At 49.3% G+C, this 19,305-nt stretch overlaps 1 protein-coding gene across 3 annotated transcripts in view; it reads right to left on the minus strand.

The window, feature by feature from the left end:
* The window catches only part of LOC102068579 (mitogen-activated protein kinase kinase kinase 3), an 82,927-nt gene extending 64,524 nt beyond the window's left edge, over positions 1-18,403 (minus strand). For all 3 annotated transcript variants that reach the window (XM_074545916.1, XM_074545963.1, XM_074545867.1), the window contains exon 1: positions 18,250-18,403. The gene's annotated coding sequence lies outside the window, so the exon portion shown is untranslated. The remainder of the gene's footprint in view (positions 1-18,249) is intronic.
* Between the last annotated feature and the right edge of the window lie 902 nt (positions 18,404-19,305).

A 19,305-nucleotide genomic window follows, 5' to 3' on the forward strand; every position in this document is an offset into this window, starting at 1 on the left:
CACACAGCCCTGCTTGTGAGGATGAAGATCTGCACCGAGGGGAGAGCACTGTCTTGCATCATTTTCCCTTCCACAGGACAAAATCCTGTCCTCAGACAGTCCTCTGTGTATTTATGAATCAGGGGGAAACCCTGATTACACCTACAGAAACCCTCTGATGCCAATGAACATTCCCCTCCAAGTGAACACAGCAAAGGGAAGGTATTTCTACATATAAAATAAAAACCAATGCAGAAGAGTGTTGTCATTTCTTCCTCCTGCAGGTTTTTGTTGCCTTATTTTTGTCCTTCTCCTCAAATGACCAAAGATTTTGTGGGAGGGAAATTAAAGCAAAACTGTGTGTCTGGAAAAGTGAAGCTTCAGGCCCCTTTCTTCCATGTTACTGGGAAAAACAGGAAGGAGAATGAGCAGAAACCAAAAAGGAGGAATAGAAGTAAAACCTTCAGCTGAAATAAGCCATCAGAGAAGGGTTTGTCTCAGAAAAAAAATATTTTCTGGGGGAAAAACAATTGGGAGAAAATCATGTGGTATCAGAAACAAGGAGTCTCCATGAATGGAGCTTTACACCAGAGAGCTGCAAAGCCAAGGTTGTGCCATGGGAGCCTGGCCTGAGAGCTGGAATCTGCACCAGGGACTGGGATTCCAAGGTCTTTCACAACTGTTTTGGCCAATTAACTTGTTTTAAAACATACTTTACTTCTACTTTTCTACCAACAACTAATTATTTCTCTATCATGCAACATCTACATTGCAGCTCTCCCCAGCTAATCATTCTATACCACTAACACAACAGAAAATAGAGTAAATAAAAAGGAAAAAACCCCACCAAACAACACCCAAAAATCTTCCATTTTGTCTTCTATCTACTTCCATACTAAAACCCCAAATGCTAAATTGTTCACCCTGTAATAAACTATACTATTATCTATTTTATGCACTCATCAATTCCAATTCATCTCAAAGCCTTAGAAACCCTCTCCCTAAACAAAAGTTAAAAGCAATGTTTCCTTAAAAATGAAGGCTTATCAAAGCAAACAGAGAAATATTCTCTATGCCCTAAGTTCCAACAGGTATCAACTACAAAACCAACCTCATGGCTGATCCAACATGCTCCAAACAGGGATTTTAACACTAAGGGACCAAGCTCTAACTGGGAAGGAGGGAGATTATTGTATTCATGGGGTGCCCCTGGCACGAAGGAATGATGAATCTGACTCCATGTTTGTAGAAGGCTTATTTATTATTTTACGATGCTATATTATATTAAAGAACACTACACTAAAATATACTATAGTATATACTATATATATACTTCAAATATATAGTTGTTGTTATATATATATTGCAAGAGTTCTATTATCATTACATTGCAAAGGTTCCATATTGCCAGAGTTTTGTATCTCTTTGATGTTTCTTGCAGCTAACTGACTCCAGTTCCCACCAATCCACTCTTTTATATCACTCTTATTATTGGTTACAGGTGTGGCCTGTTAACATCAGGCCTGCTCCTAATCTTTAGTAATTGGTTCAGCTGCAACTCTTTAGGGGATAGGACTACATTCTGTACCACCTTCACTTACCCATACTGTATTCCCCTACATATAGTAATACTACAATATATACTATATATATATTTCATAATTACCTTTTTAGCCTTCTCTAAGTATCCTTTCAGGTTACAGAAAGCTACTAAAGAGAAGATAGCTAGGAAGGATAGGATAAAGGATACTTACAGAAAGGATACTTACAGAATGCTAAAAAGATAATAATGAAAACTTGAGACTCTAGAAAGACTCCTGACACAGCTTGGCCCTGATTGGCCAAAGAGTGAAAACAACTCCCAGCAGAATCCAATGGAACAATCACCTGTGGGTAAACAATCTCCAAACACATTCCACATGTGAGCACAACACAGGAGAAGCAAATGAGGTAAGAATTTGTTTTCCTTTTCTCTGAGGCTTCTCAGCTTCCCAGGAGAAAAATCCTGGGTGAAGGTATTTTTCAGAGAATGTGAATGTGACAGGAGATCATCCCATGACCTTGGCCTGGCATCGTGGCAGGATCAGGGCTTTGAAGCCACTGTGCCAACCCCCACCCTCACCCCAGCCCATCTCTGACCCCCTTCTCTGCCTTGCACAGAGGATGGAGAACACACCTGGCCATGCCAGGAGCCTCCCCAGCCCCTGACATGCAGCATTTCCCCCCAGCCTGCAGGGATCAATAGTCCCTGGCAGCCATCCCCCTGCACAGCTTCTCTTTAACGAGCACAGCCTCTCCCCTGCAGCCTGCCTGGCTTTTATTGATCCCAGCCTGGCTTTCTGATCGACTGCAAAGCCCAGGGCTCAGGATTAATTGACCACTCTCTGCTCTCTCAGCAGCCACCTGGTTGATTTGCTCCTTCTCTGTGGGCAAGAAGCACAACCTCCACACCACATGGAGAGACCAGGACCCCAACAGCCACCACAAATTTTGGCAGGTCCTCTCCTTGCTCGCATCGCTCTTCTTCACATGTTCTAAGTGCTCACTTAGAAGGGAATGTTCATTGGCATCAGAGGGTTTCTGTAGGTGTAGCTGGCATCAGGGTTTCCCCTTGATTCATAAATACACAGAGAACTTTCTGAGCACAGGATTTTGTCCTGTGGAAGGGAAAATTATGCAGGACAGCGCTCTCCTCTCAGTGCAGATCTTCATCCTCACAAGCAGGGCTGTGTGGGTGAATAATCCTGGTTCAGCCTCATCTGGGGAGATGAGGATCCTTGAGACTTGGTCCCTTCAGTGCCCAATTTGAAAACTTGGATTTAGGCACAGAGGGGCTGAGGTGGGCTTTGGGGTGTGATCAGGGTGTCTGCAAATTTGTTCCTCTCCACAAGTTGCTAGGGGAGGAGGTTCTGCCATGCAGCTCTGAATTGAAGAATCTCCAGTGGGAGAAGGCAGAGCTCAGTGAGGGCTCAGGGGCAAGCAAAGATTAAAAACCAGCTGTGGTTTTGGGCAGAAGGAGCAGGCTCTGCACAGCCCAGGACTGAGCAGTCCCCATGAGCTGCCAGCTGTGATTTTGGGCAGAAGGAGAAGGTTTCTGCACAGCCCCAGGACTGAGCAGCCCTCATGAGCTGCTGGCTCATGCCTGCCATCAGTGGGGTAGTGATGGGGTTATGAAACAAGCACGTGGGGCAGCTTCCACAGAGGCTTTGTTCTCATCCTCTGAACTTGCAGTATCACATGAACTCAAGTGCCCTTGCCTTCACAGTAAAAAATGAGCCACCAACAGAGCAGGAACCTGACTGTGAGCACACAGCCATGGGCTTACAGAACCTTACAGCCTGCAGAGCACACACTGCCCAAAGCTCAGAGCCCTCAGGGCCTCCCAGATCTGCCCTGCCTCTCCTGCCAGCCCTTCCCCACCCAAATTTCCCAAAGCTGTGGTTGTACAGAGCCTGAGCACAGCCTGTTGCTTGCTGCAGTGCACACATTGCAGCTTCTTCTCCAGCAGGGTTGCCCAAGCTGTGCCATCACCCAAGAATGGGCTGCTCCCCCAGTGCAGGGCACTCACTCTGCTTCATTCCCCAAGCCTGGTGGAGGGAAGGAAGGATGATGACACTGAGGAAAAGCTGGGTCTTGCCTCTAAACCCAGCTCAGGGCATTGCAGAAGTCGAGACAGAGAGCATGACAGCTCACCAGGGCCAAGAGCAGACTGCAGGGGAGGCAGTGGGATGAGTAATTTCCTCTCCTACCACGTCCAGCCTGGTGTGGAGCAATGGAAAGTCACAAATGTGGGCATTCTGTCCAGCTCAGAGAAAGTCTGACCTGGAGACTTTCAGAAAAGAGAAGCCCATCACCCTTGAGAGACCATGAGCCATCAAGGCAGCTGTGCAACACCTCTGAACTGGCAGAGCAGCTGCTCCAAAATCAGGTCACTTATTAGGCACAGTGGGGAAGCAGCCATCTCCTTTTAGAAGACAGCTCTGGAGAAATACAGCTCAGCTCAATATTGATTCCCACGGCTCCGTTACAGACAGACAGAATTAATTTCCAGGATGGAAAGAAACATATGCCTGTGTATCAAAACAAAATACAGAAGCCTTTCCAGTCCTCTGGCTGCATTTCAATGCAAACCAGAAGGCTGTCATGATAGAGAGATTTCAGTTTTCTAATTAATTCTCCCTGCTGAGGGTTTAATGCTGCTAATTGATGAGGAGAGGTGGTGTCCAGACAGTGCCTGCAATTCCTTTTTACATCTTTAGGCCAAGTTCTCTCTAAATTAAATAATAATAAGAGAGATTTGTTCCCTGTGTGCACTGTGCCCTGCTCCAGCTCCCTCCTCCCTAGGAGATGGCTGGTGGAGGAGGGAAGAGAGGCAAAGCCCATGTCACAGCTCTTTACAAGTGCTGGAAGTTTTCCTGGAAAACGTCATCTGTGATACTGTCACTTCCACAGGACAAGCCAAGAGAAAGAGCAGTGGTGCCAGGGACACTGCCTGTACCATGAAACACCCTCCATGCATGTGGGAGAGCTTCTCCCCCTGCCACACAGCAACTGCTCAGCCAAGAGATGTCCCATAACACTTCCAAAACCCACACAAAATGTACCGTGGTGTCAGGAAACGGATCTGCAGAACAGCCCCTGGTGCCCAACCAAGTGCCACCAGCAGCAAAAAGATGTCACAGGTGCAGAGCAAGGTTGGCTGCTCACCTGCAGCACGGAACAGTTCTCATCCTTAACCCTAACTGTTGATCTCACACTGGTGTTGACCTCTGGAGCCAGCAAAGTGATCCTAAGAGCAAAAACCAGCACAGCCTCAATAGGAGAAGGCAGCCTGGATAGGAAATTCCTGCTCCCATTCCCTACAGGAGCACATGCTCCAGTCCCTCCCTGATCAGAATTCGCCCCTTTGCTCTCCACACTCAGCAATTCCAACCCCAGTGCTCCGAGCTGCATTTGGGGAATGAGAAATAAAACCCAGCCCACGTTCACCGTGCTGTGGTTACCAAGCAGTGACAAACCAAGCAATGCTGATGGTCCCCAAGCTCTGGGCTGACACTCCAGCACTGCTCTGTTTGTCATGGCAATAGCATTTCCACCTGCACCTCTCTGACACCTCCTCTGGGAGCCTCTGCTGTAGATCATGGCCAGCAGAGCCAGCTGTGCAGAGGTCCAGCTGGCTGACCTCTCCTTTCCAAAAGGCTTCTATTTTTTCCCCCTCCTATTATTATTATTAGTTTTCAAGCCACCTACTCCATCATAAATATCAAGTAAAATTAGCTTATTCCTAGAATGCTATAAAAAGACAAGCTCATGCCTGCACAAACTGACAGCAAGTTAAGGAGAAGGCTCCAAATATGCCAAAAACATCAAGTCAAGAGCTTTTTGGCCCTTTTACTACAAAATCCTATTTCTGCAAGCAACAATTGCAACTGTGCAGGTTGAGTCATGTGCGTGCAGAGTTGGGTGCCTGCTGCTCCTCAGAGCCCTGAGCAAACCCCTCCTGTCTCCCCAATTAATAAATACACACCAGGTGGATGAGATGATCTCACAGGACCTTTTCCAGCTCTTTTCTGCTTAGTCACAGGATAAATATCTCCCAGGTTGTAGAGGAACACGCTGGCTCTGCCTGCCTGTGGTGGGAGAGCTGCCCTCTGAGCATGTTTTGTTTTCCAGATGTTCACAGAATCCCAGAATGGCTCTGCTGGGAAGGGAGCTCTGGAGATGTCCCAGTGCTGGGGGAGGCTCACCTAGAGCAGGTTGCACGTCCAGGCAGGTTTTGAATACCTCCAGAGGCAGCTAACACGGATTACCCGAGGGGACTTACACAACAGGGGACTTGCATGAGCCTGGTTCTTACCTGCAGAGAGCTCTGAGGCACCCAAGCAAGTCCCACAACTCCTGTCCCACAGGAACCTCATTTTGATATCATTTTTGTACTATCAGAACACTGCTCTGAGCTCTCAAGCCTGCTCCTGTCCAAGATGGAAAAGCATTTCATTCACTTTTGCAAAAGGCAGGTTGGCAAGAGCACAGACAGCAAACATCCAGGTCAAGCCTCCTGCGAGAGACTGTCAGAAAAAAGCTCAAAACAAAACCCCAACCACCTCAAAAAGGGAAATGCAAGGAACCAAAGGGTTTGGGGAGAAGAGGCTCCAATGCATTTTAGGTGTTTAGGTTTACATGGCAATTTCCATTGGCATTGATTCATGCCACAACAGCAGCAAGGCTCTGTCTTGGTTCTAACATGCCTGAAGAGTGCAAGGCTTCCACAAGAGACACAACCCAGAGAGCACCTGAGAGCCTCAAAGCCACAGATCTGTGAATTTCACCATGCAAGGAGAAAAATATTTCACTACATCAACCATAAAAAAGACCCCACACCATTAAGAAAAAAAGACCCACAAAAACCAACCACAAAAAACAACAACAAAAAAAAAACCCAGAAACAAAACCAAACAAAACCCCCCAAAACAAACAAACAAATAAATAAAATCCCACAACAACAAAAAACCTACCAAAAGCCACACAGCCCAAATATCTCTTGCATCAAGATGGACACCAAGGGATGGGGCAGCTGGGAGTAGAAGGTTTTGCTTCATTTTCTGCTGAACGATGGGATAACCCCGAGCATTGCAAATTCTCACAGGATTCTGTGTTTTTCATAAGAACCTTGTTCCTGGAGTCACATGATTACATCAGAATCCACACTTCCCCCTTTTTTTTTTGTTAAAAAAGTATTTGCAGATGTCAAAAGCTGAAGGAGTGTAAGTCATGTCTAAAATGCTCAAACATGGAGGAATAGAAAAATCTGCTTTAAAAGAAATAAATCTGTATTTTTTTGGAGGAAAGAATGTGACCCAAAATTCCTTTTTACCAATACTATATACTAGAAATGTTAGACAGGAATGATAGGGAATGACTTAATTTTGGGGGGAGGTGGGTTCCTTCAACATCTCCATCTGTAAATTAGAGACCAAAAAATACAGCTTTGATAGCAACACCTGCCTAGAAATTAAGCAGCCCCTTTGGGGTACCCTGATACTGGCCTTCCTAGTCAAAAGAACATTATGCACTGGGGGACAATACCAAGGCACAGCAGTTTAAAAAACAATAAAATAATAATACAGCAGAACATCTTACCAAATTTTGTTCCCACTTCTTTTATCCAGCATCAAGCAGGGTAAAACCATGGAATTCAGCTATGCCAGCGCATCTGCTGGCATTCCCTGCTCACCAAACCCACCAGGTACACAGCTGCTGATGGATCTTGCCCAGCAGAAATTTAACTGATGGTAAAAATTAGTCTATAAATAAGGACTTGACTGTGAGGGTATTCACAGGGGTCCCAGGATGAGGGAAGAGACGAGGATCTGACTCCATGTTTCAGAGGGCTGATTTATTATTTTATGATATATATTATACTAAAACTATACTGCAAGAATATAACAAAGGATTTCATCAGAAGGCTAGCTAAGAATAGAAAAAGAAAGAATGAATAACAAAGGCTTGTGGCTCAGAGAGTCTGAGCCAGCTGACTGTGATTGGCCATTAATTAAAACAACCCCATGAGACCAATCCCAGATCCACCTGTTGCATTCCACAGCAGCAGATAATCAATGTTTACATTTTGTTCCTGAGGCCTCTCAGCAGGGAAAATCCTAAGGAAAGGATTTTTCAGAAAATATCATGGCTACACTTGACCTTCTGAAAAAGGCTGTGCTGGATCTCACAGAGCTCAGCCCGTGGTCTTGCTGGGCCTGGGGCAGTGTCACCATGGCACTACAGGCCCCTGGGCTGCAGCTGCCCACCAGTTCAGAAAAATAAACTGTGGCCACGTGTTCAAATACTCCTCACGAGCACCTCAAAGAGCAGAAGAGCTCAGGTCACGGTTATTTGCTATTTTTGCATGGAACAAAACAATTAAGACCTAGAACCGTGACTAGGCCACACATTAAATACATGCATATAAATAATTAAATACATTAAATATCCATGGAAAAAAGAGGGTAAAGACTACAATTCTGGTTAAATCAGTGGCCTTTACCCATTCTGTCCAAACTAACTAGCAAAGATGCAGAGAAATTCAGAGGTGGAGGAGAACACGAGGGGCCTGAGCAGCTGTGGGGCTCACAGCAGCTCCTGGCACAGGGTGCTTGGGCAGGCAGCAGCCCCGAGCCAGCCCTGGGGTGGCTCCATCAGCTCCCTGCAGCTCAGCTTGCCATTCCTCGAGCTCCAGGGCTTTGCTTTTCGTCAGCTTTTCACACAAACAGAAGCAGGGCAGCTCCTCCTGCTCACTGGGCACAGAGAAGGGAAGCTCAGAGCAAGTGTGAAAAATGCATACTTTATGATTGGCTTTTTGCAAATATTACAATGAATATTATATATGTTGTGTTAGAAAGTTATGCTGTATTAATTCTATTAAATAGTGTGTTAAATATAGTTTTAGGTTATAAGAAAATGTTAAAATAGAAACTATGCTATGTAGGATGCTTTTTTTCTAAAGGACTCAGAGAGAGATAGCAGCCACAGGACACCTGAATCTTTCAGAGAAAGAGAATTTTTTTTGCTCCATTATCAGGAGAAATGAACTTCTTCCTGCCTTGCTCAGCCATGAAGATGCTATCAGGATTCAGAGGAAGAAGTTGACACTGACCAGACAGAATCCTGTGTCTGAATGGAATTTATGCATCATGTGTGAGGTGTATGAATATGCAACAGGTTATTGCTTTTAAGAGTTAATCCTCTGTTAACGTGGGTCCTTTTTCAGCCTTATGCTGCCCAGAAAAAGGCACCCAGACATCTGTAAGTCTTTGTTTCTGTTGTCTCATATTATCCTAATCCAAATTGTCCAAATTATTATTACTCTCATTGTATTCCTATTTTTATAACCATTTTATTACTATTAAACTTTTAAAATTTTAAAAACAAGTGATAGGTGTTTTTCACAGCAAGGAAAGCTCCTGGCAAGGGGAGCTCAGAGCAAGGGGAGCTCCTGGCACAGCTCTGGGTTCCTGCATTGTCCCAGCCCAGCTCCCAGGGAAGGAGCCCAAACCTGTTCAGTCACATTGCTCTGCTCAGCCCTGGCCCAGGGCCGGGCCATGGAGCTGCTGCTGTTCCCAGCACGGATCTGCAGCTCCAGCCCTGAGCACACCAGGACACCCTTCTGCCTGCCCTGGCTGCAGAACCAACTCCAGCCAAGCTCCAGCACTGACCATGCCCAGCATTAGAGGCTGGTTCACAGATACCAGATTCCTGCACCAAACCCTGGCTCCTGCCAGCCCTGCAAAGGATGGGCACACCAAACCCACTGCACCACAAATCTCCCTATGCAAACAATTACCTTCTGCCTGCCCAGGATTTCCCCTCTCTTCTGTCTGCTCTCAGGTGCCTGCAAACAGTGGCTGGGCTTGGGAAGTGTGAAAAATGCCTATTTTATGATTGGCTTTTGGCAAATATTCAAATGAATATTATAGGTGTTGTGTTAGAAAGTTATGCTGTATTGATTCTCTTAAGTAGTGTGTTAAATATAGTTTTAGGTTATAACTATAGGTTAAACCTATCATTTAGGTTTAAAATGTTAAAATAGAAACTATGCTATGTAGGATACTTTTTTCTAAAGAAAGGACTCACAATGAGACAGCAGCCACAGGACAACTAAATCTTTCAGAGAAAGAGAATTTTTTGCCCTATTATCAGGGGAAATGAACTTCTTCCCACCTTGCTCGGGCAGGATGATGCCATCAGGATTCAGAGGAAGAAGTTGACACTGACCAGACAGAATCCTGTATTTGAATGGAATTTTTGCATCATGTATGAGGTGTATGAATATGCAACAGGTTATTGTTTTTAAGGGTCGATCCTCTGTGGCTCCTGCCAGCCCTGCAAAGGATGGGCACACCAAACCCACAGCACCACAAATCTCCCTATGCAAACAATTCTGCTTGTTCAGGATTTCCCCTCCCTTCTCTCTGCCTGTTCTCAGGTGCCTGCAGACAGTGGCTGGGCTGGGGAAGGATTACACAGAGGCTTGCTGCAGCCTTGCTGCAGAGGTGTCAGAGCACTTGGGGACCTCCTGCCCTCTGAAGCTGTCACAGGGCTCTGATTCTCCTCTGGTTAATGTTTATCTTGCTGCACTTGGTTCTCAAGGATGCCTGCGCTGCTGCCTTTGAACCACAGGAAAAACACAGAAAGTGAATCCAGGGTCTACACATAAATAAATAAATATTTTTTAAAATAATAATCAGATTAACCAAACATTAAAACACCTCTTGCTAAGACTCTGCTCTGCTGCATCAAAGTCCCCTATTTGAGCAAACACAGCCAAAAAAAAAAAAAAGATTAAATTAATGAAATTACAGTTTAGTTTGTAGAATTTCCTCTGTACCTCCTTCTCCTTCCCCAGAAAGATTTGCTCTAAAAGGAAAATACCACTCATCATGTTTCTATCCTTGTGTATTTAAGAGGAGAACCGCAGCCTACAGCTCTGAAATATTACTAGCACCTTTCCCCTTTTTACACCAAACCACGACTAAATGAAACATGCTACAAAAACCAAACAGACATGGAAGTTATAGGTCCTTTTTCTTTTTTTTTTTAATCCCCTTTTTAAAATGAAGTACTTTCTGAGCCGAGCTCTGAAAACCAGATCACACATACAAAGAAACGAGTTTGGAAATCCCCCTCCCTCCACCCCCACTGCTATGTGCTAAGGAAACCAGATGCCCAGAGCCAGCCAAAAAATGATCTCAGACATTCTTAAGAGAGCCTACAGTGCATTTTCATGAGTCATGGAAAGCAACAACTTGTTGCTTTGGTAATGCTAGGTAAGCAACTGGTCACCCATCCCCAAGCAGACCTGCAGCAGTAAGTCAAAGAGCAGCCAGCCCCTGTCCTGACAGATTACATCAGAGACAGCCCCAAAACACAGCTCTGCAGCAAGGCACCCTGCAGGAGCTTTTATGGGACATAAATTGTGTCCCATGAGAGCATTTAGCACAGCCTTCAGCAGCCAGGATCCCCCACGGTCCTGACCTGGGGTGTTGCCGGTGCTCCACACTCAGGGAAGCAGGGATTAGCAAGAGTCCTTTTTGGGCTGGAGACACTCCTGAACATGGCCATGAAGGTGGTGATGTTCTGTGGTGCAGCTCACAGCCCTTCAACCATTCCTGTCCAAGGTTTTGGAAATCCAGCCCAAGACAGGTCAGGGAGGTGGTCAGATCCCCATGCACCAAGGGGAGATCCTGTTCAACACACCCCATGTTCTTCCACAAGCATTTCCCACTTTCATCAGCTCCTGGTGATTCCCACAGCAACAACAGCCTGGGAAGCTCCCACAGGGGTGAGACACCAAACTGCACCTTTCTGGCAACACCTGGCCTGAAAGGCAAATTAATTTCTCAACTTGAACCAGGTACAGGAAGCCTTGCTCCATCTCCTCAAACCTCTGGGCACCACACCAGCTCCCTGGGACAGCCCCACTGGGCTCCTGAAAGGGAAGCTCTCCAGCACAGGATTTCCTGGACACAGACTAACACCACAACTAGCTCATTCAAATCCAGAGATGAAGACAGTCACAATCTTCAGCACCTTTTGTGCTGAGTCCAAAAGCCAATTGTGAAAACACATCCTCAGCCCTTACAGGCTACACCAGATTTTATTCACACCTGTAATGCTGGAGGTGAAGTTGCTCAAATATTGGAATAATTAAACAAACATTTTCTCCCCTTTTTCTACAACATCAGCCAGGTGTGTTGTGCATATCTTTGACATTTCAGCTGCTCAGGAAGGGCACTGTGGAGAGTCTCAGCATCACCAATCCAAACAAAAATAAGTAAAAATGGGCATGGCTCCTCAAATCCTTCTTTCCAGCCATGTCACAAGAGGAGCAAGCAGACCTCAGCCTAGGCCACCAGAGAAGCAGATCCAGCCAGCAAAGCCCCCAGGAGCCATCCCAGCAGGACAGGAGTGGGACAGAGCCCACTCTGTGCTGTGGTTCCCCACCCAGGGAGCCCTGATGGTCCCTGCCAGCCCCAACACCCAGCAGATGCCAGCAGGGCTTCCCTTGGCTGCCTCTGCCAGGGCAGGAGCAGCTCCTGGGCCTCAACAGGAGCCAAGGGCAGAGTTTTCCAGTGCAAAGCCAAGAAATTACCTGGCAGGATTTGTCCCACCATGATCTCCACCAAGGCACCACTCAGCAGGAACACAGGGAGAGCACTAAAATGATTCTTTTTCCTCTGGCACAGCTCAGCTCAAGAGCAGCTCAAATGCATCCTGCAACAACATCCAGAACCGGACCTTGACCCTTTCAGTAAAACCAATGATGTAATAAGCTAAGCACAGCTCTGTTTATCTCTTTTACTTGCTACCAGCACCAACCAAAGAAAAATAACTGGAATATCTTGCATATTTCTCTAATGACTCTTGCTGTTCTGTTAGCACCAGCACAGAGGGACTAAGACCAAGGAGCAGCAAAGCAGTGGTTTATTAACCACGAGGTGCTGAGGTTTCCCAAAAGCCACTCTCCAAGAGGAAATCAGCAGAAGGATTCCAGTAGAATAAACCAAAGCTGCAGTTCTGTGCTTAAAGGCAAGCAGAAGGCTTTGAGGCTGCAGTATGAACACTTTCCACCAGCAAGGAAAGCTCTCCAGGAGCTTGGCCCAGCCTGCTCTGTTAATTGAAGAATGCTACACTACACCAATACACAGGTCAATCTCAACAAAAGGAACCCCAAATCTCTGATTTCAGGTACTGGTTATTCATCACTTGCACACTCCCAAACCCCTCTGTCCCACAGACCCAGCTCCCACACCTCCCTCCAGCCACACACTCCCACAGCATGGTGATTCCAGGGTTATCACCCCTCTGTGGCTAACACTATCACCAGCCCCCATCTGCATCAGGCAGCTGTAGATAACAGCGTTACCAGCTGCCCTCTGCAATGACACTGCACTGACCCTGCAAAAGAGGGACAATTCCCCCAGGGCACTCCCCAGGCACTGACTGAGAGGAAGAGGAGAGAGGCTGAGAGGAAGAGAGTATTTGAGAGTTTCTCTGTGTGCACTTTCACCTGTTCTGCCTGTGATAACAAATCTCACCCTCACACCTTCTCCTCAAACAACCCTTCCTCATCAATCACTGCCCCATGCAGGGGATGCCCCAACTCTTAAATTTGTATCTGGGCAAGATATCACTGTTACAAGAGCTGGTGAGAGCCAGATGTGACCATCACCCTGTGTCCACCACCCTCCTGCAGAATCCTCATGGTTTGGGATAGAGCACCCCTGTTGCCACCTTGCACAGTAAAAGGTGCAGACAGCTCACTGTGAAGAATTAAGGATCTGCTAAATTTTTCTGGGCTCTTATTTACCATGGATGGCACTGCACTATTTCCAGTTCACAACTAGACTGTGATGATTTGACTTCTGCTCTAAAAGGGAAATACCACTCATCATGTTTCTATCCTTGCTTATTTATGAGGAGAACTACAGCCTACAGCTCTGTAATATTAAAAGCCCCAAAAACAAGAGTTTGCAGCACAAAAGCACTGAGCAATCTGAGTAATCCACCATGCCCATCACTTCCATGCACATCCATGGAATGCAACAGTTCAGTTGAAAGGGATTTACAGTGACCATCCAGTCCTGACCACTTTCAGGACGGCAGGACAAGGACAGACCTCATCAGATATGCCAAAGCAGCAGCATCTTCCTCCAACCCTCTGCACCAGTTCAGCACAGGGTTCACTTTTACACACAATATCTGTGCTAAGGACAGTCATCTGCAAAGTTTTCATTATTTCCTTGGGGATTTGGGAGCACCTGAAAGCCACTGTGCAGGGCACACTTGCAGGTGGACAAGACAAACATAACCATAACAAAACAGGAGCACTCAAAGCATTGCAGGGGCCACAGAGCACTGATGGATTCAAGGCGTTCCTACCTCCATCACAAAGGCTTCTTATCTCACAAATTACTTTCCCAAAGCAACAGTACAAAGTCTTTTTCTCCATGTGAATCACCCAGCTATCAATCAGATGACTTTCTGTCACTTGGCCATGCAAGAGTATTGCGGAGCACCTCCAACCCACCCACCCAGGGCTGGTTTTTTCCAAGCAATTTGGTGTTTAATCTCCACCTGAAGGCTTGAGCCACCCTCCCAGCCCCCAGGAGCTGGCCTGAGCACTGGTGTTTGCACAGCAGCCCACGCAGGAGCCGGGCCAGCTCCTTCCAGGATCCGCTGGAGCCGCCGGGCACGGCGCGCTGTGCCAGCCGGACTTTGGCCCGGGCAGCTCCTGGCTCAGCTCCACCCTGCTCACTGCTCCTACAGCTCCTTCTCTGCCTGGGCTGCAGTCCCCAGAGTGCAGATGATAAAATCACACAGGTTCTTGCAGAAGTGATGATTAGTTCTGCATAAAATGGTGGCCAGCCTGGGATTTGACTCAGGAGAGCAGAACCAGCCACAGATTCTCATTAAGTCTGAGCCACTTCACCTCCACTAACATTTAGATTAAAAAAAGGTGTTTGGGGAAGGCATGTGGGAGCTGAACCCCCTCTTCTAGAGGGTACAGGTGTATCTTTCACTTTTGACCTCTAAGAAAGCCCAGGTCAAACCCTCTGGGCTCCCTTCACAGACATTCCAGGTGCCCTGGGAACAGGAGCTGGCACCTGAGACCAGACACAGCGATGACATGCAATCCCTGTCCCCATCCCTGGTCACAGAGACAGGGATGAGAGTTGCAAGGGTCCCCATCACGGGCCAGGCTGATGCTGCTTCTTCCACCATCCAAGCCCTGTGGCTCCAGGGGAAGATCCTGGCACAAATCCCCACTGCCAAAACAAAGCAGGGAGCCAGGTACCCCCTGCCTGCAGCCCCTACAGGGTGCTCTTCCCGTGCTCCTCATGCCCATGCAACAGGTCTGCTGCAGGGAACAGCTCCCCAGGGCTGTTCAAGAGCAAGGCATTGGTTTTTAAAGGAGATCTTAGCTTTTAATTTGTGTCATTAAAGATGAACTGAGACAGACTGGTTGGATGATAGAATTGTTAAGGCAGGAAAAGACCTCTGACATCACTGAGTCCAGTCATTAACTCAGCACTGCCAAATCCACCTCTAAACCACGTCCCCAAGTGCCACATCCACACTGTTTTTGAACACTTTCAGGGATGGTGATTCCACCACTTCCCTGGGCAGCCTGTGCCAATGCCTGACCACCCTTGGGATTTGGGCACCAGCAGCATTTTAGTGACTAACAGGAAAATTACTTGGCTAGAGCAGATCAGAACTGCAGGGACAGACAGAAAACAAAGAAAAAGCGCCCATATCCACACTCCTGCATGCTCACCTGCACCTTCACAGACAGAAAACCCCTTATCTTGCCTGTCTGATGCTCACCACAGCACTGACCACATCAGATGACGACTCATGCCACAAGGGATAGGGGCCAGCCTGCAGAGACAGCGTGGTTCAGGCACAACTGAGATGACATTCACCACCCCTGCATCTCACATTGCACTCAGCAAAGGCAGAAAAGGTGCCAGAAAGAAATGCTGAACTGCCCTGGTCTGAGGGAAAGGGGACCTACTCCTTGGAGGGACTCACCAAAAACATCTGGTCACCCATTTCTCCTTGTGGAGATGAAATATCTAAATAAATCCTGGGGATTGAGGGTGAACCTGCCAGGTTCAGTATCAGTGAGCCATCTATAACCTTCCCCCCCTGTCTGGGGAAATAATAAAAATAAAAATGTTTAAATCCATATTCCACTTGTTATGGCTCCACACTGCATTTTCCATCTCCTCAGTGCAGAGCTGACATTCTGCACATTGCTGTGCACACTGTGCTTGGCCTGTGCTCTGTGCAAAGAGGGGAGTGGAAGGGACTGAGCCCAGCATCCTCCTGCCACTGCCAGGCATCAGTGAGCACCATCCCTGTGGGAGCCAGGCTGGAAAATGCTCGGCCACCTCCTGTGAAGGGCTGGCAGGTGCAGCACAGGACAGGGACATGCATGCCATCTCAGGATCTAAGGAGTCCAGAGATTTGCAGAGGGATGAAATGTGCTTCCTTAGGCCAGATGAACTGCACAGCTTAAACTGGAGTTGAATCTTTTTCTTAATTTTCTTTCAGATGATTCCTTCAGTCTGGAGAGCCAAGGCAGACTCCAAGCAATCACTGCCTCTTTTCTTCTACGTGCACTCCAAAGCCAGCCTGCCTTCCCCGAGCAGTCTAATAAAAGATATCCCTTCTTACAGCAAAGCCTGACTCACTTCCCTCCAGGCTCGACCAGCAGGTCCCCGACAGCAGGGCCAGATCCAGCAGAGCAGAGGATGCTGCCAGCCCTCGCGCTCGTTCCCACGTCCATCTGGGAGCACATCACTCTCCATGTGCAGCAGCACACTGCATCCCACGGCTCTGCCAGGGAGCCAGACACACCATGGCAGCCTCACCAGGCATCTTCCCAACGGGAAAATTCTCAGAGCATCCAGTCCAAGCTGCAGGAGAAAAATCCCGAAGCATCAGGGAGCAGCAGGAAGGTTCCGGACGGGACGGAGCCGCTCCTCTGGCCGCCACAGCCGCTGGATTTTCGTGCCGGAGTCGCTTCGTCTGGGTGAAAATCCAGACCACATCTCTCTCTGTGTGAGAACACTTCCCTCACAGGCTCTAAGAGCCTCCAAAAATATAAATGCATTGCCCATCAGCACACGTTGACATGGCAGAGCTGAGGGTTCCTGGTGGAGATTAAGGAGCCGTGGAAAAAAATTGTGGCACCAAAAACGCATTCACACGAGGAAGGTATAAAAGGTTCTTTACATCCACATCGCACCAGGCTGGCAGCCCATCCACCCTCACGTCCTGCCTCAACAGAGGAGCTTTTACAAGCTGCACAGCCTTCCAAGGGCAAAGGCTGTGCCCAGCTGTGGAGGTTTGCCCTAATCAGCAGGAGCCCTAGGAAACCTTGATTCCCTGCTTATAATTAATGTCAAGTTAGGGGTTCTGGAAATTGGACCATCTGACACAGGCAGAGCAAAGCCCCAAATGCAACTGATCTCATGCACACCTGAGGAGCTGCTTCCCAGAGCTGCACTCCATGCACAAATCCTGCATGGAGCTACGTCAAACTGCACCAGACTGCAAATAAATCCAGAAGGTGTCACAGAAAGAAATTCCCCCCAACCATTCACTCTCACCAAGAAGTGAAATAGCTTGACCCTAGAAATGCCTGGATCACTTAAGCCCTGCACAAATCCCAAGTGAGCCAGGTGGTTTTGGTTCATGCACCAGCAACACATGCAAGACCCTTCCCCGAACTAGGAGCAGGTCCACTCCCAAAAACGACTGGATTATAAAACAGGAATTGAAGAAGAGAATAAAGGCAGCAGCCGAGGGAGAAGCCTCTCTCCGGGCTGTATCAGGGCCAGCAAGATCCGTGCTTGGCCACTGTGCAGGACCTGCCCGGCTGGTCCCCGGCTCCCAGCTCTGCTCCGTCCTCCGGCACAGCCGCGTAGGGCAGGGGTTCGGTGCCGGCAGCACAAACCCTTCCTGAGCATCATCCCGGCTCGTGGCACAGCCCCCCGGCAGCCGCTCGCTCCGTCCGGGTGGAAACCAGCTCTCCCCGAAATCCAGCTTTCCCCGAAATCCAGCTCTCCCAGCTCCGCCGGCCGCTCGCACCACGCGGGTCCGGGCAGCCTTCCTCCCCGCGCTCATCCCATCCTCACCGCTCCGGACAGACGGTGCAGGGAGAGATCTGCAGGAGAGGAGGGACGGCCAAGAACCCCCGCACCTCCCTGGATGCTTTCCAGGGAGCCGGCACCCAAGTAACCGCATCCCGAAACCGCTGGCTCCACACGCCAGTGCATCCCAAAACGGGTTTGGAGTCTGATCCCGGCGCTCGCTGTCAGCAGCTGCAGCTGGGACAGGCACCCAGGCGACAACCTGGGGACAACAGCGACCCGAGAGCAGCAGCACAAGGCGGGGGTGTGCGGGGAGCCCCGGGGAAGGGCAGCCCTTCAATCCGCTCCGCACCCACGGACACGGCCACCCGCGCTGGGGAGCACCCTTGGGAACCCCCCCACGGCTCCCCAAACACGGCCGCAGGGACAAACTCCCACTTGGCTAGACCAGAAAGGAAGGAAGAAAAACCCACGGAAGCCAGACCCGGCTGCAAAACTCTCGGTCGCCGCTGCAGACAGTAAAATAAATAAAAGAACGAAACTATTCACGGAGGCTCGGAGCCAGCACCCGCGGAAAGAGGGGGTGAGGACGGACGGACGGACTTACCGGGGTCACCCGCGGAGGGACATGCGCGGCCACCCGGGGCTGGTGTCACCACGTCGGGTCCCAGCGGCTGGCGCGGCTCCGCTCGGCTCGGCTCCGCTCGGCTGGGGCGGCGCACAAAAGCGGGAGGAAGCGGTGACGCGCGGAGCCGCCGCGGCCAATGGGACGGGCACGGGCACGGGGGCGGACCGGCCCCGCCAGGCACCGACCGAGGGAGCGAGCAGGGCCGGGCCCTACCCCGCCGCTGGGGGGCGACACTCGGGGCTCCGACATCCGCGGCAGCTCCAAATCCGGGGCAACTCCGAGCCTGCGGCCGCTCAGAGCCCCGGGGCAGCTTCAAACCCGGGGGCAACTCCGATCCCCAGGGCAGCTCCGACACCCGGGTGCAACCCCGATCCCCGCGGTGGCTCCGAAACCCGACGTGGTTCCGAACCCAGGGGCAGTTCTGAGCCCGCGGAGCTCCGCACCTCTCGTTGGCTCCGATTCGCGGTGCAGTTGCGGCCCCCGGGCGGGTTCGCAGCCCGGTTATCCCGTCCCGCAGCCCCGCTCGGTGCCGGTGGTGCTCACCTGGCCCTGCAGGTGGGATTGGCCCCGCTGAGAGTCGAGGTGAGCTCTGAGACACGGGGCAGCTCCGACCCTCGGGGCTGCTCCAGCCCCTGGGGCGGTTCCGATCCCCGGTCTGACTCCCAGCCCGGATGATGCCCCATCCCTCAGCCCCGCTCGGTCCAGGTGCAGTTTCCCGTGCTCCCACAGGTCATATCAGCCCTACTGAGACACCTGGTGGGATCCCCAGCTGTGCTTTCCAGAAGGATGGAGTGCGACCTCTGTCCTCCAGCTGAGGTTCTCCTACCTTCTGGAAAAATGGGGCTGGGTGTGAGCTGTCCTACCTAGGGCTGACACAAAAAAAAAAAAAATCAGGAGATGATGAGAAACAGGGGTGAAACCCTTTGATTCTGGGATGAGGTTTCATCAGCTGGAAGCTGGTGAAGATGGTGCTATCTTGCTGCAGCAGGGTACCTTCTGCAGGGCCCAGCTTTCTCCACACAGCTGGGATGTGCA

Source organism: Zonotrichia albicollis, chromosome 1 (genome assembly GCF_047830755.1).
Source record: "Zonotrichia albicollis isolate bZonAlb1 chromosome 1, bZonAlb1.hap1, whole genome shotgun sequence".
Taxonomy (NCBI): Eukaryota; Metazoa; Chordata; class Aves; order Passeriformes; family Passerellidae; genus Zonotrichia; species Zonotrichia albicollis.